The sequence below is a fragment of the Squalius cephalus genome (genome assembly GCF_949319135.1).
Source record: "Squalius cephalus genome assembly, chromosome: 9".
NCBI classification, from domain to species: domain Eukaryota; kingdom Metazoa; phylum Chordata; class Actinopteri; order Cypriniformes; family Leuciscidae; genus Squalius; species Squalius cephalus.
In genome coordinates this window covers 17,367,524-17,393,732 of record NC_137130.1, presented here as the reverse complement: position 1 = coordinate 17,393,732, position 26,209 = coordinate 17,367,524, and positions in this window count along the sequence as shown.

Sequence of the window (26,209 nt, the reverse complement as noted above, 5' to 3'; positions counted from 1 at the left end):
AATGGTTTATTTTTCTACATTGTGTCCCAGTGAGTAGAGGCCAAATACACATTTGTTGGCTGGGTCAGCGTGATATACTTGTTATTGAGAGTGTGTTAGTGTGTGTATGTGAGGTGAGTGTGTTTGAGTTTGTTGAATTAAGGGGAAAGAGTCTTGCCCCTCACTTCCTCTCCATACGCCTCCACATGACACTGGACGACCACAGAGAGAGAGAATAAAAGACAAAACTCTTCTGTGTAGAGCCTTTGTGTGTTCATGTGTGTGGGTAAAACAGAATATCCAATGGGACTTGGGAGAAATACAAACATAAATTGTGCAATGCTAATTCGGCTGTTAGAGAACATTAGGTTGCTGTGTGTATTATTGCATTAGGGAATGACTTTCAGTAAACAGTTTGTGAATGTTTAGATTCGGAATGATTACAGAATCGACATGTACACAGATGCAACCCAGCATGTCAAATAATGTATCAGATCAACACAGTAGGGTGAATGAGTGCAGCTCACATGCACTTTCTGCTGTCTATCATGTCATGCACACACTCTGCAAGTGTCAAGAAGTCATGGTTTCTAATGAAACTGAAAAAGCTTTTAACAAATATTGTTGTGGTAATACATAATGACTCTATTAGTTTAACTCTCCACAGTGCTTTTCTAAAGTGGCAACAATATGCGTGTAAAAGGGCACCAGTCAATTATATCTGATATATCTGACATATTTTTCACACCCAGCAACGACAGTATGCGAGTTATTACAGGTGTTCCTCTGCCTAAAATTATTTAAATTTGAATATTAAATTGAGCAGCGCTGTAATCTGTATTTCCAGCTAACATCATAGTAGTAACACATGGTCTAACTTAAAATAGTCAAAAGTTTGGGGTCAGTAACTTTTTAAGAAACTAATACTGTTATTCAGCAAGGATGCATCACATTGATATTTTACATTGTTACAAAAGATTTCTATTTCAAATAAATTCTGTTGTTTTGAATTTTCTGTTCATCAAATAATCCCCAACAAATGTATCAGTGTCTAAAAAAATATTAAACAGCACAACTGTTTTCAACATTAATAATAATAATAATAAGAATACATGTTAATTAAGCAATCAGCATATTACAATGAATCAGCAATTAATTAGAATATATTATAATAAATCAGCATGGTAGAGTGGTTTCTGAAGGATCATGTGACACTGAAGACTGGAGTAATGGATGCTGAAAATTCAGCTTTGCCATCACAGGAAAAATAAATATTTGTTTAAATATATTAAAATAGAAAACAGTTATTTTAAATTATAATAAAATGTTATACCATTCTGTATTTTTCACTAAATAAATGCTGCTGTAAATTCCAATCACCGGCCCAAAGACGGTTTTTGGTCGAAGGGAATTCAGCGTGTATGTCTTTTCGGGCGCTTCTGGAAAAATCACTTTAATTTATTAAACAGTTGATTTCCAATTTTAATTCTGACTCCATGAATAATTTAATCTGACTCCAAATTTAAGTGACTCTTTGTTTTTACTGATTTTCTCTCTTAACAGCTGATCAAAAGATGAATTGTGATTTAATTTAGATCTTTTATTATTCTTGACATTCCATAGGTTCAGTTATTAATTCATTATGGACCCAATGCCGCATAGAGATCACGTCGGCCGGATCGTGTTTCTCACGGACACAAACTTGTTAATTCTGATTTTAGTCAGAGGATAGGGTTTGCTAATACCTCTAAAGTCGGTTGGCTACTGCTCACTCGAACAAGAGAGTGTAGTTTATTTTAGCCATTTCCATACAACTTGCTAAATCAGTGATAGACAGAAATCAAAAGGTCTTCAGATGACGTGCCTACTGCTCCGTTCATACATGCTCCTTTAGTTTGACCTACCTTAACTAAGATTTGCGGTAGCATCAGCCTCCTTAATTTACTAAAATAATGATTTCAGAATAAAAGATGTAACATTTATTTTGCCAGGCAGGGTTAAGCATCAATTAAAAGGATTAAACAGAATACACAATACATAACTGATCAGCATAAAATACAAACATAATTCAAAATGCAATATCAAAAATAGTTTAAAAGAGTCAGCATACCTGGCAATAGAGACACACAGCAACAGTGTGGGAAGTTCTGTTTACAGATGCTTCCTTGAGGGGTTTGCCAATTCCCTTTAAATACCCAAGTGGAACAAAAGGACAATAAACATCTAGCACCCAAATATTTATTCAGCTTTTGCTGGACCCTTTCTCGTGCCCCAAGTGGTCATGCCTGAGTTTGGGGGATAAATACAAATGTTATCAACAATCTTTATTGGGGCATCTCCCACAACAGAAGAACAGGCATTGTTTCTTTATTCTGACTGTTCTGCTGCTGCGGTAATGAAACTTCTTTACCATCCGCACCAAAAGTATTTATTTTGACCTCTCATAACAGCTGGAGACAGTAGGTGTGTGTGTTTTGCATGACTGAATGAGACCTGGAGGGGAGAAGATAGTGTGAGGGGTCAGGAACTCAGCATGGGGGGAAGAGATGAGATTGGAGGAGTTGTGTTGTGCTCTCTGTCCCATAGATCTCTTCTAAAGATTAGTGAGTTTATTTGTTTTATTGCAGGTTCAAATTCTTGAATTCAGTCTTAGTAAAAGTCCATCCTTACACTGCCTTGTCAATTTTAAGAGACTTTCAAAAACATTGTATTGACCTCAAACTTAAAGGTACTGTCACACTGTTTCTCCCTTTATGGTATAGATTGAATTCGACTGAGTAATTAAACACCAGCTTACCTCCTGTTCATCTGCAGAGAGTGCATGTGAGCTGAGTGCGCATGTCTCATGGCATTCACACCTATACAGATATGTCAGGGACGCTCATAGGACATATTCAGATATCGATAGCTCTACAAATACCAACATGTTCTCACTTCCAACTCGTCACATATTGATGCTGGGTCAAGACCCCTCGGCGTCACTTTTTAACGCACAGAGTTCCCTTTTAGCATAATTTTTCGACATGCAGGGTACTCAATTGCTTTGTTATTTTCCTTATGCATCATATCAAGACACATTTAATTATATGCATTTGTAAAAGTAGAAATGATTTTATAAATATTTGTACTTTTATATTTTGGAGCAACTAAGTCCACTCCTACCCTAAACCTATCCACTTCTCGACATTATAAAACATCTAACAGGCAAATAAAAGTACAGTACAGTCAGTCAAACCGAAAATTCTGGATGCACTTAACTGAAAACCGAAACTGAAAATGCTTTTTTTAAATTATTTATTATACGGTATTATCTTTTTTTTATTTTTTTATAATTGTACTAGTATTAGACTTTTTAATTAAATTCAATCATTTTAATGATACTGAATTTAAAAAATACAAGCCAATGAAACAAATTAAACACACTTTTATTGAAAGTAACTCTCTAAAATTTGACAAAAAATATATTAATATTAAATATTTTTTAATCAGAACTTTAATCAGTTCTATGCATCAGAATCAGATTTTTAAACAGATTTATTTTTTGACCAATTATCCAAATAATATATAGTCCTACAAAGCTATTATTATCAGAGCATGTGAGCGGATCAGTGAACGAGAGGGTAGTGCCATTTTACCAGCTTATATACCAGCATATATTTTTGGCTCATATTTTCGACCATTTTTCTCTTACGACCAAAAACTCAAAATACCATCGTGATGATTTTCGGCAGACGAAATTTTGTTGTATCCCTAAAAAATGGTATAAAAGTATTACAAATAACTCATGTTGCATTCCAAGTCTTCTGAAGCCAATGCTTCTTCGGGCACCAATATTTGAATATGTGCACAGGATCTACGGTAGACGGAGACAGTGATCGATTTTGTGTCTTTTTTTTACAAAAAAAATCAAACGTTTGGCCTCTGAACATTTGGAATATTTGTACTTTTTAAATAAATTGTGCCTGTAGTTCTATCTGCCTGTTATATCCTGTGTTTTATATTATATAATACACAAATGGGTAGGTCTAGGGGTGATGTTGGGTTACATGTTCAAACGTGTAAATAAAAAAAATAAAAAAATCTAATAATTTTAAATGAAATTATGCTGGCTAATTAAATTGAGTAATTTAATCGAATAATTCAATGGCCCGGAGTCAATTATTCTGCTTATACTATGGTTACCACACCTCAAAACATTGTTCAGATGATGTATTTCAAGACATTCGTCAGGTTGTTGTCCTTAAAACGCTCTTGTGTGTGGGACTAATTTCTTACGCATCTAATCCCAAGCCTCCGTTGCTAATTCCAAAACATCATTTTAGAGCTAGTAAAGGAGACTTGAGCCACTGATAGCAGAGTAATGCAGTTATTAAGGCAGAAGGAGAGAGAGAGAGAGAGAGAGAGAGAGAGAGAGAGAGAGAGAGAGAGAGAGAGAGAGAGAGAGATATTAAGCGGAAAGTCTTTTAGTCTGTGTGTCTCTCAACAGTGTTCAGCAGTGTCATTGTAAGTTTATCTGCTCCAAGAACAGCGCCGTTATTACCCGCTAGTTAGAAATGTCATGTAGCTTTTAAGTTAAACGATTTTAGTGATAAAATCATCAGAGCAGCGTTGACAACACATTTTTGTGCGAGAGTGTGTCCGTGCATTTGAGTGGGAGAGAGAACTGGAGAAAAAAAAGTGTATATGCTTTCCGTACATAATAAAACATAATTTTGTGGCAAAAAAACATTGAAATAATTAATTGTTTTTATCCTATTGTTTACTATATTCATTTGCTTGGTCAGTGTTGTTGTGGGGTTTGTTTGTTTTGCTGTTGTGGACTGTAAGGACCTTTGAAATAACTGAAATCATTTAGCGATGTGATATGGAAACGAAATGCAGTCAAGACCTGCCTGGAACTACTTTAGCCGTGCATTTCCCTTAAAATAATTGCACACCTTAGGAAGGTTCGTCAACCAATCAGATTAGATCATTCAACTGCCCCATAGTATAATGGCAAAATTATAACCTAATTTATAATTTCAGCATGATGATAACATACCCATGCCCAATGCATCAGTGTATGCTGCTAAAGGGAACCCTGTGCATTTAGGCTGATTTCATACTTCTGCATCGGACCTACGCTGGAGCCTCTACGCTGTAGGCTACGCGTTGGTTTTCATTAATACTATTGCGTCATTGTCCACGTTTACGTGCAATTGCACATGCAGATGGAGCATGTGAAACCCGAGGGAGGGGTTCTAGCAGACCAATCACAGCGCTTGCGGCCCGCGTAGAATTGACACGTTGTTACATTTTTGGAGAGGTGCACGTCAGGGTACGCGAGCTACACACAGCCTACGACGTAGCTACAGCATGAGTTCGACGCAGAAGTATAAATTGGGCTTTAAAAAGTGATGCCGAGGGGGTCCTGACCAAGCATCAATATGTGATGAGTTGGGAGTAAAAACATGTTGCAAAATACTGAAGGTGAATCCCCAACAGCATTTTTGTGCCCTTGAAAATGAACACTAAAATTATTCTAAACAAAAATGAGCAGCTGTAATTATATAAAATATGATTTTAATCCAGCCCTATGGTCAGTTTGTCTGTCTCCTCCTCACATTCTTGGCTGGGTAAAGGGCAGAACCTGACAAAAAGAGTAATGATGCAGCCTAGTGTTAATGTGAGCCTTTATCTGCTCTCATTATTAGCCTCATCTCCACAATGTCAATGTGCTCTTAGCGCTGCCTCTCCTAGCAGGCCTTGCTAATTGACAGATAGCTACAAAAAACAAACGTGTGGTTAAGCCATGTAATACACAAACATTTCCTGTAGCAGATAACCGCCCGGACCTCCTGTTTTGTCTTTTGCCCTCTCATCCACATATACATGCGCTGTCTCACAAAATTCTAAATTACTCTGAGAGGATCTTTTAATAGCAGTGACGCTGTGGCTTGCGGCCACGTCTGCGGCATCCCGGCTCTATTAGGCTGTGTTGTGGGAAAAAAGAAGAAGAATCGATATCATATCAGCATCCAACGGAACACCTGACAGTTCAATTTCACAGGCGTTCTTGAGAATCGATTGCGTTGGAATAGTTTTGGACCCTCTCTAAGGCTTACCATTGTAGTTAATCTATAGCACCATTAGCACGGGTCACTGCATGCATGGTCATTAAGACCATACAGAATAACTGACTGCTACATGAAGGCTAGCACCTTTTTGCCAATAGTTTGTTTCTAATCGAGAGAAACAAATAGTGCAAATGTATGGCGTTATGGTTGAGCTCTGTTGCTTTTTTCTCTATGTTTCGTAAGCTCTTACAAATCCATTTAACGTCTCAACATAGAAAAAGAGGCAATTCTGCCACATAATCGCGCTTGAAGTGATAATGGAGGACATGATGATGAAGACATGACAAATGCTTTCTGAAGACATCTGTCCTTGAAGTGTTGCAAAATTTGAGTTTGAATCCAATTTGAATCAAAAAATAGTTGAATTAGGGAAGACAATGATTTACATCATCTCTCTGAAGTTTTGATAGAACAGAATGACACATTTCCTAATTTTCACAGGCAGGAGCAGATAAAAAGTTGTAGATGAAAAAGCCCTACTCATTGATGAAAGTAAACCTTTGTTTAAATAAATGAGAAAAAGAGGGGGTGGTGGGTAAAACGATGCAAGCTGTTTGGAAATGGCGCTGCTCTACAGGGTATAAAAACATTATGAATTATCCTTAAAGTGAGTCTACCCCCCCAAAAAATGAAATTATTATGTCATCATTTATTAACTCTAACGTTGAGCAACCAGCAGCAATTTCAGAGTTTCTCCTTTATATAGAACAAAGTTTTCAATCTTCAAAAAGGTTACAAAAGTACCATAAACCTCTCATAAATGCATGCATTTTTTTTCCAACTCATCTGAAGGTAAATTATAGCTTTGTGCAAGAACATTAGAAATCATTGATCAGTCCAATTCATGAACCAATCATTCAGATCAACTTTGAACCAGATCAACTGTTTCACTAAAATGATCTGACCAAAAATAATGATTTGTTCATGAATTGAATATTGCTTCTTCTCTCATGGTATTATATGTCAGTATGTTCAGTGGATAGCAGCTTAAATTATTGCAACTTAAAAAGTTGTCAGCCGAATCATAAAATATCAGCCAAAATGATCCTTGTTTGTTAAAACTGACTTTATTTTAAATATCAAATGCTGTTAACACTGAGAAAGTCTGCTTTGTTCTTGTCGTCTTTCTGTTGTAACAGTAGGACCTTTCCTGCTCTTGCTCCCCAGATGGTTCTCTCTGCTGGGCTGGTGGTGTTTCTCCAGCCTATTAAAACTCCAGACGCTGGGTGTGAAGTTCAGCTCTGTGGCTTTCTTCTTTGAATCAGCACAATAGGGGAACGGTTTGATGAGTCTTTCAATACTACAAAAAAAGGCCTCTGAATCCTTTAAAAGAGTCTTGTGGAAATTTGAGTCAAAATTTGCTTATACCGCAGTGGTTTGTAATTGCATGGTCTGTTTGTGTCATATGGTCCATTTGAATTGTAGCTCTCTTAACATATTAATATTACAAATGTTGAAAATTTAAAGCAACAGTTATCAGGTCATTTTCCAGAAATGTTAAATGCATGAGCACACACACGTACAACACATAAACACACTGACTACTTCTCTAGATGCACTATCATTACAAAAAAAGAGTGATTATAAAGTGATTTTCTCACTTTGACCTTGACACTCCCACATAAAGTACAGACACTGCGGCCACTACACAGGCAGTGGTCTTGATGACGTCATTGTGGGATCAGACTTAACTGGAGAGGATGATACCCTCAATAAACCCATCCAGCTGAAAGTTGTAAAAGTCCAGAGAATGCTACAGGCAACGTGGTGCAAGAACCATCAGAGACGAAGAAAACCCTTTACGGGAGAAGCGTGGCTCCAGAGAGGGGTGGGTGTAGGCACTCCTTTAGATCATCCAACCATCCCTCCTGCCAAAATTCCACTCAACCGGAATTCCGATCCCTCACAGAGCTCCGGGAGATCCGGGAACTGCTATCCGCAGGGCCCAACAGCGGATACGGGCCCTGGGCTGTGAAACCAAATCAGGCCGTACTGGACAGATGTGATGGGTTGATGTAGACAGGGTCACTGGTCCATTACAAAATATGCACATCTGTGAGAGTCGTCCAGTGATGCCTCTATTTGATCATCTGAAATCGTTTGACATGAAAAGGCACAACCTCGTCATCTTGGGAGTTTATTGTTTGATTAGCATAGCATGTGGCGTTACAACAGCGTAGCATGCAGTCTCACTGTTTAATCTCTAATGACACACACCTGAGGCATGAGCAGAATGAATTTAAGGCTTTTTTGTCACTGTCCTCATCCAATCACTTTCGTGATAACTTATAGTTACGATCCAATTCACAGGGTCCCTATGAAGTGTTCTCTTGTTCCTACATGATGAGCAGAAGAGAGTTGTAGAAGGTTACTTTACTTGATTAAAATTGGTTCATTTGATATAAAAAAAAAGAAAAAAATAAGATGTGCAAATTGTGCATTTATGGAATTATACATTGAAATATTGTATATATATATATATATATATATATATAAAGCACATAAGATGCAACCATTGATAACCATAATTTTTTTTAAACAATGCCGAAGACAAATGATCAAAAAGTGTCTCACATTACCTTTATTCACCCCACAGTACTGTATGTCAGTCATGGTCATGATAATGGTGTTGTAATGGTTGTATCTTGAGTGCTTTACCTCTGCCACACCTGAGGTGAATTGCTCTGAATAATACCACATTTACTTTAGCCAAACTTTGTCTAGTACTAGTGCTCAATGATTGATGGGTACATTTTCCTCTCCATTTCCCTGTGCATTTTGCAGTGTCTTTCGGATTGAACATACACTCCCTTTGAATTGGAATCTCACTTAAGATGGCAGAATACCCTGTGAAGGCACTATCGAACCCGGTCTCAGAGAAACAGCTGAACTGAATCATCCGATGCGACGTGTTTAAAGAACGGCAACATCCCCCCCCCCCCCCCCCCCGTCACCTCCTGTAGGCAAAAGGCACGCTGTGAGTAATCGCTACTGTTGTTATCCTCTGGTTTCTAATTAAAAAGTCTGTTAGAAACACAGAGCCAAAAGCTAGTGAGATAGCTTGCGAAGTGTAAGCGTGTGTGTGTGTGTGTGTGTGTGTGTGTGTGTGTGTGTGTGTGTGTGTGTGTGTGTGTGTGTGTAAAATAAGTACATAAATCTAGCCTGACTGAAACTGCTGCTGTGGGTGCAAATGAATTGAACTGATCACTGAGATGAGTGTAATGATGTGATGAAGGTCGGATTGTATGTGTGTGTCCTATGGGGCTCTTTATGGCTCTAAACAGAGTAATGAGGCCTGTGTTAGAGCCAGAGCTGTGGGACCACACATACTCTCTTCCACAGATAATTACACTTGCTCTCTTTCCCGATCTCTCATAAAACAGTAATTTATTACATGGATAATTGTTGTAGTAATCAATCTGTTTGTAGTAATTAATACATTATTAGATCCAAATGTTTACTGCTCTTACAGTCAGTCTCTTTATAGTTTTGTTTTAAACTGATGCTACAGCATCTTTGACCTTGATGAAACTGTGAAATATTCAAAATCGGTATGAACAACAAGAGTGGTGCAATCGTCCAGTGTCTGCTCATTAAAGCAGGACAAATTGTGGTTTGTTTTTGGAGATGATCGTATAGGCCAGACAGTTCTAAGAGCATTGCTTTGGTTTTATGCCTCACTCAGAGTAACAGCATAATGAGTCTCATATATAGACCCAGAGGGAAATGTTATCGCTCTGTGGTTGCTATTTCAGAGCTCAGAAGACTTAAAAGCTTTCAGTTATGTTTCATTTATTAAGCAACAACTTAATCTTAGACTGCCCTTCTCTTGAAACAAATGAGAAAATGTATTAACTTACAGTATGACTATTGAGCAGTTCTACAGTATAATTGGGATATTGCACTACACACTGCAGGATAGAAACACAATATGTGAATAAAGTTTCCAAAATGAAGAAAAAAAAATGAAAAGAAGTCACTTTTGTTTGTATTCAGTAGAGTGAGATTGGAACTCAATTCCTGAGTTCTTATTTTTAGGTGAAAAATCTTTAGTTGCTCATTTCTGATGTTTCTTTCCTCTAGTAAAACTCCCCCTCTCTGTATCTGTCTTCAGTCTTCTTCATCCTACTCTCTACCTGCCCATCGAGATCTGTAATGGTCAGCCAGGAAACAAAGTGCACATGACTCCACCACTTGTTGGACGAGGTGAAAGGGAGGGTGATGGGACAGGAGATGTTAAGATGGGAAAGGTGATTGCATTGTGCTGTGGCACAGCTTGTACCAATTTCCTGAGTTAATGGGATATTTTTGCCTCGCTTCCCCTCCATGTTTTCTTTCGCTCATCTCAATGGGCACTAGCAAAATAGTTACCAACCTAGCTAAGAAAGATGGACAGTTTGTGAAATCGACGGAAGGACTCTCGATGCGTAAACTGTAGTTGATTCAGTGGTACGTGATGGGGGCTGTTGTAAGGGACAAGATGGAGGTTTGTGATTGACTTGAATGTGTTACACTCTTGAAATACAAGACCGTAGACAAGCACGATGTGAAGAAGATGAGGCCAATATTTATTAAATGTTTGCAAAAATATAACATAAACATGAAAAAAAAAAGTTTTATTAAATTTAAAAGGTTTGCATGCCTTAATATGAACATAATAATGTGTAATTATTACAAGTGTAATGTGTACAGTTTAAGTTCCCTTTGACTTCCATTGTATTTTTGTATATACAGTAGAAGCCAAATCAATAACCAAATCTGTTTCCAACATTCTTCAAAATATCCTCTCTTTTGTTTCACAAAAAAAAAAAAATAAAAAAATAAAAAATATATATATATATATATATCATACAGGTTTGGAATGACATGAGGGTGAGTAAATGATGACAGAATTTTCATCATTTAAAGCAGGGGTACTCAAGTTCAGATGCCAAGGGGGCCACATTTAAACCATATTAAATGTGAAGGGCCACAAATTACAACTTGCATCGTAAAACTTTATTTATGACAATATTTACAGTTTTTATATAGATTTCAGTGTATTATCTTGCTAGGTAAGTCTTGCTCTTTGTTCTATTTAAAGTAATACTGAACATAAAATAAAAATATTAATTTGGATAATAATTTTCTTGCGATATTAATGCAAAAAAAAGAGAGTTCATACTCAGAGTATTAAAAAACCTTGCTAGATAAGTCTTGCTAGTCTTTGTCCTATTTAAAGTAGGCTAATACTGAACATGAAAATAAAAAATATGGAACAAAAAGTGGATTAACAGTTTTATAGCAATATTAATTATTAATATTAAGCAAAAAAAAAAAAGTTCATATTCAAACAGAGTTTTGTTTTTTGTTTTCAAAACGCTATAAATCCATCCTTTTTTCCCCCAAAGAAATCCAAATTTTTTTTTTTTTTGTATTTTTTAAAAAGTCTTTTGTCTTTTATTTTTCGTGTTTGCATTTATGAGGAAAAAACAATGTTACGTGACAGTTCTCCATTACGGACGTGAGCGGCACTAAAAGACTTTCAAACTTTCACAGAGACCTCAAACAGAAAGCACAAACCTTTCTTTAAAAATAGCGTTTATCGCGTTTATCTTTATATTTAAATATTTAACAATTATTGATTAGGCCTATAATAGGCTATAGCCTATATAGGCAATTAGCCTACATCAAATGTTCAATTATTTATTAGGATATGTTTTCTTTAGATTACATTATACAGGGTCGCTTTACAAATTTATAAGGCTTTTATTATTAGTAGCCTATAGGCTACTAATACTAGGCCAACTATTATCCCAGTAGGCTACATCAAACTTTTAAGTTTGTCAGAATTCGTTTAAAAGCAGCTTTGATCAGTTTTTCATCCGAGCCGTGCCCCGTTCCGAACAAAACTGCCGGTTATAACTGGAGGTTTTGCAAGAGTTTTGCGAACTCATTGACGTATGGACAGCTCGTAATTGTAATGGGAGCGCTTTTTACTGTTTATAACCCATTGACAATTTGAAAATAAGTTTTGTTTTTTATGCTGTTAAGAGGATCATCGGCCAATTACACACTGCAGTAGAGATGCGCGGATCAGCTCTAACGTCACCCGAATCAGCTGTGAAAGTGCGCATCTCTGAATGCACGAGCCGCACACACAAGTTGCCTGACAGTTTTACCGCTTGTTTTGCTATTGTTGCGCTTAGCAAGTTAATGTACATTTCGGAGATATTAAGTAGCAAGTCTCACTATATTCCACACACATCACAATGACGATGATGAATGTTATTTTTTATTAATCGACCAACGGATTATCGACCGTCCGCAATATACATAGATAAAAATCACACTGTCTAATATTCGCGCAACTTTTGAGCTCAAATTATAAAAAAAAGTGCGTTCATCTTTTGCATGACGCGGGCCATAAAATTAATGCCGATGGGCCGGATGCGGCCCGCGGGCCGCCTGTTGAGTATCTGTGATTTAAAGGGTGGACTATTCCTTTAAATCAACTAATAATAACTGCTGTTACAAAGTGTCAACAAATTATCTCCACTCATAATAAAGAAATAAACTGCTAGGTTTTGTGGGATTTTAGTCAGAGATGGTCTGTTGTTCAGGGACATTTATTATTTTGGGAGGGAAATATCAGACGCAGGGACTGACAGAGTGTGAAAGAGAGTGAGGGAGAACATTGTGTATCCATTTGTGTTTGTGTAAACGCAGCAGCCAGACGGTGAGTCACTGTGATGCTGGACTGGACAGTTGTGTCCTTCTGTTTCGTCTCGCATGGTTTCCTCTCAGGTTTCTGTAGTGAGTGCCCATGACTCAGGACTACTGCTGTATATCACAAGGGCTCTTCGGCTCACAGTCTCATCAGATGGTTCACCTTGTACTTTTGCTGTTCTTTAAGACTATTATAGCCTAAAATATAGAGAAAGAAACTGCCTATTGCTTAAAACATTAATGATGGTATAGCATGATAGACCCTATTTAGGTCCTTTTTCTCCATCCTCCTATAAACATCTGTTATTATGTTCTTATGCCCTATTATCTTTTTACGGTCACAATTACCATTTTTCTATGAATTTTTGCAGGCAAAATGCAATCATTTCAATAAGAATCCATACAATTGAGATTTTCGTGTGAGGAAATTTCGTGATTCTGAAAGCTGCTTGGTTTGAAAGTTCTTGTCTGTGAACAGTGCTTCATACATTGCAAATTCATTGAGCATAGAAAATTGACCTTTTTTGCCCATACAATTGTGCTAATGTGACCACAGATTTACATCAGCTGTAGTGAGATATCCAAGATTATTTCAACCTTAAAAATGTTAGTTGGTTACATTAAGTATTACAAACTCATGACCGCAACACTGATTGGCTGTTTGTTTTTTGTTTTTGTTTTTTTGACATGACATGTCACATCTGATTGAGGCTGTCTACAAAAAAAACACATTAAAAAAACTGGAACATTTGAATTTCTGAACGGGGCCATGATGATGCTGTAAATTCGCATTGACATTTTCATGACCTGATTAATCTGATGTTCTAAATTCAGTGAATTTTGGCTTGCACTTCTCTAGCCGAAGATGAATGTCTTTTTTCCCATGTAGCGTGTCAATCATGGTCCCAGACCAGCTAAACATCCTCTGGCTCTGCCTGCTACAGTAGCCATGCCCCCAACTCTCACTATAGGTTGAGCTGGAAAGAAATTGACAGATCTGAATGGACCTCTCTCAATGTTTTGATTGTGCCTGGCTGGGAGGCTCCATGTTTACACTTTTGTGGGAGATAAACCCATGAATAGCTTACTAATAGTAGTCAATGTAAATAAACTGGGTTAAGAGAATGCATTTTGGTAATTGGATAAAATTGGGTTGGCACATTGTAAAGCACACTGTCTTTGCAAATATCAGAAGTTTTGACTAGTTTTCAGCTTCTGTACCTGTATTGATTTCCACTTGATGTTTCAACTGCCTATAAGCTAAGCTTAATTATCTAAATGTCACTTCAAAGTCTCAGAAAAAAAAGCTCAGCTCTTTGTTAAACCAACATTGCCTTTTATGTCCCCTAACAAAAGTACACAATTTCCATCATGACCAGTTCAGGACAATCCATGAGTCACATCCCATCCATCCCTGTCTGTCTGACGCTCGGTCTGACCTTCCTGTGTCTTTAGAGTGAAAAAAAGAGAGGGATAGTTAAACTGAGAAAGAAGAAAGGATCGTAAGGATGGTATTAGTGGATGAGTGGCCTGACAAATGTGTCGACTGGCACGCTTGGGGCTCGATTAATCTCCTTGATGAGTCTGGGCTAATGGGAGGAAGACCTTAAAGAGGACGGACGACCCCGCGCCCACCTCCCTCCATGACACCCAGGCTCAGATTAATGTTCTGCAGCAGAAAGATAGTTAACACACAGCTCCGAACAAAACTGAAGGATTGTCGTTTGACAAATTCACATGAGTATTAGCTCTAGAATCAGCTCAGATATTGATGTTGTAGTGATGTTGTAGTAGATGTCATGATATATCACCCTGTCATTCATTTATGTGGGTCTATTTTACTGTCAACGCTCAAAAAATAGATTTTTGCTACTTATTCAATTTAGATAATTAGAACGAGCGAGTGCAAAACAATTATAAACTAAATTTCTTTGCTACAGTGTTATTTTGGTGTTATTTTGAAATAACCTTTATTGTTATATTTCCAACTTTCATTTTAATTTGTTTGAGTAATTTTGTTATGCTTTTGTCATTTTAGTTAGTTTTTTTTTTACATTTCTACTTTTCTATATTATTTTTCTATTCTATTTTTTTTTTTTTTTACCAAAAATATATTTGTAATAGTTTTAGTTAACGATAACAACAATGTTTGCTAGGAATATTGATTTGAAGTTGTAAAATATAAATTTAATCAAAAGCTTTGGATAATACATTTTCTTAACCGAAGGTACAGAAATCTGGATGTAGAAGCATTTTCTTTTAAATCGAACATCATTCGGTCCTTGTAAATTTAGTACTCTGCTAAATAAAATATATACAATTAATATAAAAAAAAATTAAAACAGAAAGGTATAAAAAGCCAAAAATATTCCCACCCCCAAAACATTTTTGAGTGAAGATTAAGAATTGCTGCCACCCTATGTTTATAAAAACCTGAGGCTGAGCAACAAATAATAATAACAATAATAATAAAATACTCCATTTACAACTGTTTCTTTTCTGACCACTCCACCCTGTATATGTGGCAGCTATGTTTTTCTCTCCATCTGTCTGGTCCGGTGCCTCCTGTCTTTTTCTCATGTCATCTGTACACTTCCAATACACTCTCTGTCCAAACACCTGCACACTGAGGAGTGCAGCTCAAAGACATCACTTCCACCCCTCTTACCAGAGCACCTGAGAGAGAAACGCAATAATGACGTTTCAGCAATCCTAAAGAAACCTTCAGAGTCAGCGACTCTCCTACCTGGTGCATTAGACTAGGGCTTTGATATCCTCTCACCTTCCTGTATGTGTGTGTGAGAGGTCAGGGACAGACAGGAAATGTTGGCGCTCGATGTTGGGACTCCATTACACAGCAAATGGATTCGGGAGGTTGCAGAGGTCGGCTCAACCAATCGGAGGTTCTGTCAAAGTAAAGCCCTAAGCAACATTTTCGGAAACTTTTCACTGTGCAACTTTACTGTGTGTCCGTGTGTCAACGCAAATGTCAAAGCAAGCAGAATGTCAGCTAGCCTGTAAGGCCCAATGCGGTCAAGGTAGTCGCTGAGAAGTAGGTGCTCCTCTCCCGTGACATTTGCTGACACGCTGAGAAGGACCGCAGCTATACGAAAGCTTTAGTCCCAACGGCAAGAACATGATCGTTTGACCCTTTCGCTCATGACTCTCATATTTCTCCGCAAGCGACGAGAGATGGGTGCTCGCTTTATGATGAAGGTCACTGAAAATCCTGTTTTCTCCATTCACAAACAGACCAGACGCTCTAAACTGTCCTCCAAACGCCTGTGAGATGTGTGTTGACCTCAACTACAGGGTTTAAAACTGAACAGAGGCTTACAGTGGGCCTCTGATGTTAATGATAGCTCTGCTTGCACATTACCCATAATGCTAAGCTCTTTTTGCTGCACTAACTCGCACGCAATTACCGCTGACATTTTTAATGTCACCTTGTCTGAAGGAAAATTGCTCCATTTATTCTTTATTCCCATATAAAACCATGAATTATTCCCTGCTGCATTTCTATGTTCATTTCCTGTTCATTTCTTCTTGCACTTCTCACTCACACACAATTTTTCCAGCTGTGAGCTGCATTTGCTTGAGTTCGAGTGTTCGGGGGATGAAGTTCTCCCCTCTGGTTTTTAATCTAGCTCAACTTTCTCTCTCTAATTGGGCCAGGAAAACCTCATTGTCCTTGCTTTTGAATGCCTTGGAAAAAGCAATTGTCCTGGATACCATTTCACAATTGACCAGAGAGTTTTTGCATGAACGCTGCATGACATCATATAAAACTTGTATTCAAGTTTAAATGTATTCTTAGGATCTATTGAGTGCTGACTCTGCTGAGGTATCAAAAATAGAACCATTCAATAAGTTGTACATGATAATTTGACAGCTTAATGATATAAAGGCAGAATGAACATGATTTATTGTAGGTGTCCAATAAGAAAGGACACAAGACGAGGTAAATGCAAAATGGCTATTATTTAATGTATATACCTTCTAAATCATTTTCTTTTAAAGAACATGAATGCACACTCTTGAAGCGACACTTTATTTTTATAAACTGTTTAAAAACGGTCAACTTTTATCAGCTTTTATCAAATGACTTAATTGTCTCAATCTTTTATTAATCTATAAGCACAGATCCCATTAAGTCACATGAGAGACTGAGGTCAGAGGGAAAGAAATAATTGGTCACCAATCACACTGATACTGCATTCATTAACAGTTTTCTATGTTCAAAGTTTTATGTTCGAAGTTTTTTTATTAAACCAAATGTTATTACAACAAAATAGATTATTACAAATTATTGACACTTTTTTTCTTTTTTTTTCCCCCTGTTTTCTGACAGATGTATGCCTAAACAATCATCAGAGCACTGATTGGAAAACTTAATTAGAAAGAAAGAATAAGCCCAGACAAATCAAACACGACTCCCACTTCTACCGTCATCGAACCACAGCTGACAGTCCTCATTTTCTCAACTTTTTTCTTTCTCACCCCACAGGCAACAAGTGTTGGAAAACACAATACATAAAAAAAATTATTCAATTTGTATTAAAACAAACAGTCTCTGCTGCTGAAGCCTGAGTTAGCATTAGCCCTCAGCTCTGTTCAGGTGTTGGATACGTTGGGTCCTGAGGTCACATTCAGCTCCCCTCTGCGTACATCGTCATTTGCCTGTCTGTCAGCCCTGAGATGATTGGTTATGCAAACCGTAATTCATCAGTGACAGCACGCAGAGTGGTTACTTTATCTCTAACGACCCTTCGGATGGAAAGGTGGAATCAATTCTGACAGCCGCACCTCATGTCAACGCCTGCTGATCTGCATAACACTAGACACGTAAATCAACTGCAGATGTGACAAGGGAATTAATTTGAGTGTGTATGTGTGTGCTGGGGCATCATGCACCTAATATTTTTGAGGGGGCACCAGGGGCAGCTCTGGCTCACTTGGTGCCCTAGGCAAGATAAAAAAGCAAAACAAAACTGCTTAGTTACACTGCAATGTCTAATTATATATATGTTTTTTCATTCTAGTTTAAATCAGTGCTATTTTAGTATCATTGTTTTTTTTTTTTTGTTTTTTTTTTTTTTTGTTTTTAAGGTTTTAGTTTCAGTTATGATAACAGCCATGGTTAAAATCCCAACCTATATTATATTATATTATATTATATTATATTATATTATATTATATTATATTATATTATATTATATTATATTATATTATATTATATTATATTATATTATATTATATTATAATCACTACCTATCACTGTTAGGTGGCTGTAATGAAGCGCTTTACAAAGGAGATACTCGAACAGACTTTAATCTGATAATAAACACAACCACATTGATGTTAAGCAATACAGGACAATGAACTGACTGAAACTGAATGCTTAAGTACAAAGGGCAAACAAAGGAACTAATGAGTTAATTAACAAGGTAACAGGCGAATGGAAGCAATGAAACACACAGGAACACTAGGTCAAAGGAAAACCGCAACTGAACACAATGAAAACCTAAGACAAAACAGAACAGAACATAACCCTGACATTACTATTCCAAACTTTGGGGTCTGCATTTACTTGATCAAAAGTTTTAAATATAAAACTACTAAAAGTTTAAAATTAGTTATTTATAAAAGTTATTTAAAATTATATTTATTCCTGTGATGGCAAAGCTGAATTTTCAGCATCATTACTTCAATCTTCAGTGTAACATCTTCCTTCAGTAATCATTCTAATAAGCTGATTTGCTGCTCAAGAAACATTTCTTCTTATTAGTATTTTTGTGAAAACCGTAAAAAATTTTTTTTTTTTAATTCCAGGATTCTTTGATGAAAAGAAAGATAGAAAAAAAAAATAATAGAAATCTTTTGTACAACTTTTAGGAAATTTATTCGGCTTGGTCTCATTGTTATTATGTATTATTACTTGAAGGGGTCCTATTATGCCTACTATTTACAAAGTCTTGATTTTGTTGTAGGGGTGTACTTGAATATGTTTTAATGCTTGTTCAAAAAACACATTCTTTTTCACATTTTTTTTTATTATTACAGCTCCTCTGCCCCTAGTCATTTTCGATGAAGCCCCTCATTCCGAAATACGAAATGTGCTGTGATTAGTTAGCTGGCCCAGTGTGTTGTGATTGGCAGTGCTTAGCGTGTGTTCGGGAGATGTCCCGCCCCTCCATAACTGCGAGATCTACTCTAGTGTAAATAAAGGGTGGCGGCAATTTCAAACCAATACATAGCAACAACACAAAACTGTTAATAGAAAACACAACTACAAATAATAAGACATAGTTACAAGTTGTGATCTAACAACAGATTGTCCCGAAAAAGTGGAAACAAACAACAAACTGCTTAATTTCAGGAGATGCTTTTTTGTGTAGCCTGCATTGTGGTTCTGGATGCTGTTCTCCATGAAATGTGCAGCGCACAGATAAACATCGGGATTATAATGTTCATCAGTATTTAAAATATATACCTTTTATTGCATGTCGTTGCGTTGCATCTGGTTAAGACACAGTGTTAGGAAGGTCAAACAAATGAGTTGTGGAAAAAACAGCTCTCTTTGACATGGCAGCAGCTCATCCAGGCCTCGTCCGCTTTTTTTTTTTTTTTTTTGCGTATTCCGTGGGCAGGGATTATTTAAAGGGGTGGTATAAGTCTCTGATGTCCCCAGAGTGTGTATGTGAAGTTTTAGCTCAAAATACCCCACAGATATTTTTATATAGCATGTTAAAATTGTCACTTTTTGAGGGTGAGCAAAAATGCACCGTTTTGTGTCTGTTCCTTTAAATGCAAATGAGCTGCTGCTCCCCGTACAGAGGGAGGAGCTTCAACAGCTTGTGTCCTTTCACCTCACACAGACATGCACTGAAAATGTCATGTAGACCCTACCAGCCGTTTGTTTTAGTCCTTAAAAAGCGATTTCTTTAAAAGCAAATATCTCCCTTTGCTTTTAACTTTGAGCGTTGTAACTTTGCAGATGTTGTTTATGCTCAAACAGCAACATTACACACTAACTAAAGTTAGAAAAGTGAAATCATAATCAACCACCCCTTTAAATGAGAAACATTATGACTTCATTAAGCCCGGAAAAATCACGTTGTTGTCCAAACGAGCCATTCGTTCTTGAAAAGGTGATTCTATTAAATAAAATATCTCCCCGGAGTGGACTTTGAGCTTTGTAACCTTGCAGATCTTTTTTATGCTCAAACAGCAACATTACACACTAACTAAAGTTAAAAAAAAAGTGAAAAAGCATAATAGGACCCCTTTAACATTTACATGTATAAAACGTAATTTTTTGTACATTTGGATAGATGCTAAAACATACAATATGGACGTACTGACAACATTTAAACGTAAACATTATTACATATTTACAGCAAAAAAAAAAAAAAAAAAAAAAAAAAAAAAAAAAATATATATATATATATATATATATATATATATATATATATATATATATATATATATATATACAGTATTTACATATCTTTGTATATCATAATGATATTAGTATAATTGCCCTTTTAACATGTTATAGATAAATTGTATATACCTTAACCCTACCCCTAAACCCACACATAACCTTTTTTTAGAGGATATAAAAATCATATGGAAACATAAATAGAACAATAGCATCTAACCTTACAATAAATCTTACTGACCCCAAACTTCTGAATGGTATATATGCATGTAAAAATATACAATTGAATTTAAAATCTGCTTGGCTCAAATATTTGATTGCATTTGAATGGGCATGATGCTTCTCTGTGTGTGTGTGTGTGTTGTATGTTAGTGTGCTATATGTAAATGGGAGCACTTCAGTTCACAGATCATACTCATATTCCACCTCCTTGCCGCTACCTAGTTGATGTATCAAAGTCAGTGCTTGACCTTTTCCTTTGTCTGTAAAGATTTTCAGTACGATGCACCAGGGGCTCAATCGATGTGCGAAATGCTCAATATGAAAATCGCACAGTGTAGCAGACAGCGCTATCCAATATACCTGCTAAATGATGGCAGATCGCTTAATGAAACGGTTCAAATCAATGGCTGTTACACAAGCCAGTTAAAATAAAAACATCCATTCATATTTGTCCCTGAGGTAAGAGGGAATGAAAATATTTTCACTCTGTCGTACTGTTAATCGCTCTATTCATCTTAATTTGTGAGTGTGCTGTTTTTACTTGCTAACAGGACAACCTGAGAGAACAGTTTTCTGTAGAGACTGATATGTCGTTCTGGGGCTTGATGAGACTCACATACAGTAAACAGCTTTATTTATATCTGCTTGTGTGCTGTCTGCTTGAATCAGGAAACACTGGAATCTCCAAAACGCTTATGTTTTAATAACACGTGTGTACTATCGTATGAACTGTCTATAGATAAACTAGTTTTACAGATAATAATAATAGTTTCAGTTCATCTCCAGTCATAATGGTTGATTCTGACACCCTTCAATGGCTGCCATTTGTTAGAGATGAATGAAGGAAAAAAGAGCTTAAAAACTCACCTGGCAGATGGAAAGACAGAATGAGATGATCACTGTCAACAGATGACAGAAACCCAAACTATGCAGGTTTAAGGGTTTGGACACTAAGAAATGATTTTGACAGGACACTTAAAATTTCATCAGAAAATATAACATGAGTGTCATTGCTCTCTTCAATAACAAGAGAAGATGTCCTGTGATAGTATGAGCCTCAGAGACTCACACTGGCAAAATTGCTATTAAATAGTACCTTTTTATGGCTAAATTCGAGTTACAACTATAGCAGTACTGTTAGAAAAATCTGTAGAAATTACAGTATTACTGGCAGCTACTTGCCAGTAACTTACTGTAGATTTAAATTGATGTTATTTACTGGCAACAATTTGTTCAAAATTAAATGAACATTAAACATTAACAAGTCTTTATCTTTACAGAATAAAACTAAAATAACATCCTCATGCAAAGCATTCTGGGAACCAAAATCTGAAGGAAAAAAACAGAAAAAGGTTGATGAAGATTTCTGGTTCCCAGAATGCTTTGCATTAGATTGTTATTTTATAATTTTATTCTTTAAAGACAAAGACTTGTTAATGTTTAATGTTCATTTAACTTTGAACAAACTGTTGCCAGTAAATAACATAAATTTAAATCTACAGTAAGTTACTGGCAAACAGCTGCAAAACTACAGCAAATTTTTTACAGTGTAGTTCTGCGATAATTGATATATTGCTAGACAATCCTATAATGATACATCACAATATCTGTCTATGAAAACAAAATGCCTGTGAAAAGGTTAAGTGCAGGTTTTCTATAGCACTTTTATGAATCATAGCAAATTTTGTGTTAGAAAATTAGCTATATGCACTACTATTCAGTAGTTTGTGGTCAGAAAGATTTTTAAAAGTTTTTAAAACTCTCTCATGCTTTCAGAGACTGTATTTATTTTAAAGTCCGCGTGAACCGGAAGTTGCAAACGACTTTTCTCCAGTGTTGTGACGTATTTCCCAGTGAAAAGGAATATTGAACAGAGGGCAGGGTTTTACTCTAGCGCTCCTCCTCTCCATCTCTGGCTCATAGCAGACTAACGGTTTGAGGGGAGTGGTTAAGCGTTTCCCAACCCAAGCCGTCAATCCTACATCATCAGCCATTCCAGACCGGAAGTAACTTTTCAGACTTTGATTAAAGATTACGACGGCAAACAATTTTTTTCTGTGTATTAACTTGCACGGATTAATTTTTCACCACAAGACTATATGCGCTAACAAAGTAAATAGGTCAATATTTGGTCAACAATAGGTCAACAATATTTCAGTTGGACTTTAAAATAACGTAAAACAATAATATTATGAAATATTATCACAATTTATAAGCTTTTACTCCAGTCTTTAGTGTTACACAATCTTTTAAAAATCATTATGATATCAATTTATTATTATCATTGTTGAAAACAGTTGTGATGCTTAATATGTTTGTGAAACAGATACTTCAGGATGCAATAGGAAATTCAAAAGAACAGCATTTATTTGAAAGATAAATCTTTTGTAACATTGTAAACAATCTTGACTGTCACTTTTTATCAATTTAATGCATGCTTGCTGAATAAAAATATTTATTATATATATATATATATATATATATATATATATATATATATATATATATATATATATATATATATATATATGTATATATGTATACACACAGAGAGAGACACACACATACATTTGAACAGTCTACATTTGTAAATATGATACAGTTTTCTGAATGATGCAGAAATTCAGCTGTGGGTCTTTAAATGATATCCATACATTAGAGCTTGTTTAGTACATCTAAGATATATTTCAGAAGATTTCCAGCGTACCCTATAATGAATCTTTAGAGGGCTGCTTTAACTGAAGTTTAACTGCTTTTAACTGAAGTTTTAATGCTCTTGCTTACCGAGAAGGTTTTTATAGAGGTCAGTGCAACTGCGCTTTAAATATGCAGTGGTCTGCTTTGAGCTAAATGTATCCAAATTTGAGGCTTCACAAGAAAGTCAAGGCATATGTACTTGTGTACTTAATTATGTACTTAAAAAAAAGTGCTGATATTTTTCAACCTTAAAGGGGTCATATGTACATGTACATGTACTTTTACAAGTTGATTGTACTGAAATGTGTGTTGTCAGTGCCTGTACACAACCATCATAAAATGATAAAAATCCATCCAGTGTTTTTTTTTTATCTCCTTATATGTTTTCCCCCCTCTCAAATCAAGCCGTTCGACCTAGTGACGTCACACGGTCGGACGCCCCTCCCACGATTGTTGATTGACAGAAGCGTTTCAACACAGACCCGCCCTCGCTCGTGAGGGTGCGCGTCATTGTTGATACGCTGGAGCACTGTCTATGAGCAGAATGGCGTCTAAGCGATTGTCGTGTTCTGTTCTTGGGTGCAATAACGAACACAGCAGTCATTTTGATGTTCCTAAATCCGAACCGCTGAAGACGCAGTGGCTGAGTTTGTTTTCGAAGGGAATATTCCCCACGATCAACGTCAATGCTTTCATGTTTGCTCGAATCATTTCACACACCAGACTGCTCGAGGGTCAATATAAAGCTGGTTTTGCTAAGAAGCTGCTCCTGAAAAAAGGATCGGTACCAACTATTCCTGTTCCTGCTGCACCTCCAGAAGAAGAAGTGAGTGTAACGTTTTATTAACCTTTATATTAATATTTATATTAATCTTTGCAAATCGTTAGCATGCTTCACGATGAATGCAGCTATTTTTACAAGGGTACATTACGGCATGTTTTCTATGTACGACGTTCTCAATATAATTCATAATCCCACGTTTATAATGAACAACGCGTTATGGTTATTGTGTTATTATTTCAAACGGTGTACGCACAGAACAGAGGGGTGGGGTGAGCAAAGCTCATTATCATTTAAAGACACATGCACTTAAACGGCGTGCTGAAAACAGAGCTGTTTTGACCAGGTAAAATTAGTGTTTTCTTACAATACTAATGAGAATTTTTAATTAAAGTATATTACAAACTTTTAATTTAGACCCCAAAGAATCATATTAGCTTATACAAAAATGGCATTATATGACCCCCTTTTTTTTTTTTTCAACTTAAAACAATAAATTACAGAGGAGTCGTAATTTATCAATTTGCAACTAGAATATTTTCATACTCCTTTATTTTGAAATAGTATGAACATGAAAAATCATGAAAGAATTGTAGAAACCTCCGTTTGTTTTCATGCCAAAAGTTCAAAAGATAACATCCATTATTTTTTTTTATTTTTTTTTAAAAGGTCTGAAAATGTTTTAAATATATATATATATATAAAAAAAAAATAGATTCACCATTTGTGATGTGGCAGCGAACTATGACGCACATATGTGTTCTTTTTATGTGTTTATTAGAGGTTGAATTCATATCAAAATCTGCCAAACTTCCCATACTACTTCTGAATAGGATGTCTACTTCATAAATTGTATGAAAATTGTGGAAACATATGGTTCAGATCACTAAAGCCACATATGGAAATGAAGGCGCCCTTATATGGGCAGTAATGGAGTCTGGTTGTCACCTAGTGAAAAAGTTTGGTACTGCGCCCAATCAAAATCTTACTGAAAGCTAATTTTTTGAGATATCAACCTAAAATTTGAAACACAACTTGTTCAGTTTTTTGGCTTTCATTTTCTTGCAGTTTTAGAGTTCACCATGTTTTGAAAATATATATTTTATATAAAATATGAATAATACAATTTTTACATTGTACATTTTCATAAACTCAGACTTCTGTAACTTTTTTTCTGTTTCACTTTCTTAATCTATTTCACTTCTACAAAAATCCAAATGTCAAATATCTTCTTTAAAACAAGACCAATCTTACATCTATATTCCAAAGCATTCTTGAATTACAACCATTAGAGTTCGGAAAGTGCATTTTCATATCTGTTCAATAAAAGGGGGGTTGACACAAACACCATGATTTTTTCATGATTTTTTATAACCAGTGGCTTCCTAAAACATGTTTAAGAGGGTAATACAAGTCATTATCAATGCTTGGGGGTCTTTGAGGGTTATCATCCAGTGGCCAGGACAGGAATTATTTTAAAACGATTTAATTTACCATGTTTATCAGTAATTGTTCCTGTTCATCGTCAGCGTGCAAACCAGTTCTTCCAAACAGAGATTCTCCTTGTTAAGCATTTGTCAGGCTCACTTAAGCTTTCTGTGAACAGTAATTCTCTGCAAATGGAAAACTTCTCTCAAATTATGGTAATGTTGCACCTTGGGGGCAATGTTTTTTTTTTTTCATGTTTTCTCATCCCAAATACTATACACCTATAGTTAAACCTAAAGCGCACATCAGAGGAGAGAGACCGTTTCTTCCAAGGTCAATGCAGTGGGCTCTGCTTAAACAAATTAATCTTTTTGCTTCAGGGTTGGAGAGAACATCTATCAGCGGTGTAATATGATAACGGAGCAGGAAAGCGGGAGAGAGAGGTGCTTAGTCTGGGCTTACACTGATTCATTTCCTAACCTGACACAGAACCAGGTATTATTCCAACTCACACACACACACACACACACACACACACACACACACACACACACACACACACACACACACACACACACACACACACACACACACACACACACACACACACACACACACACACACACACACACACACAGACACACACAGAGAGCTGTTGTAGATCTGCGGCCCAGGTTATTACACCACTATGATTTGTTCAAGGTGACAGCACAACCTGAGACGTGGGCGCAATATGTAAACTTATAAACATGCACTCAGGTTACATAAAGAATGTGTGGGAGGCACTTTCCATAAATAGAGTACAAAATGGTGCCTGAAACCATATATATAAAA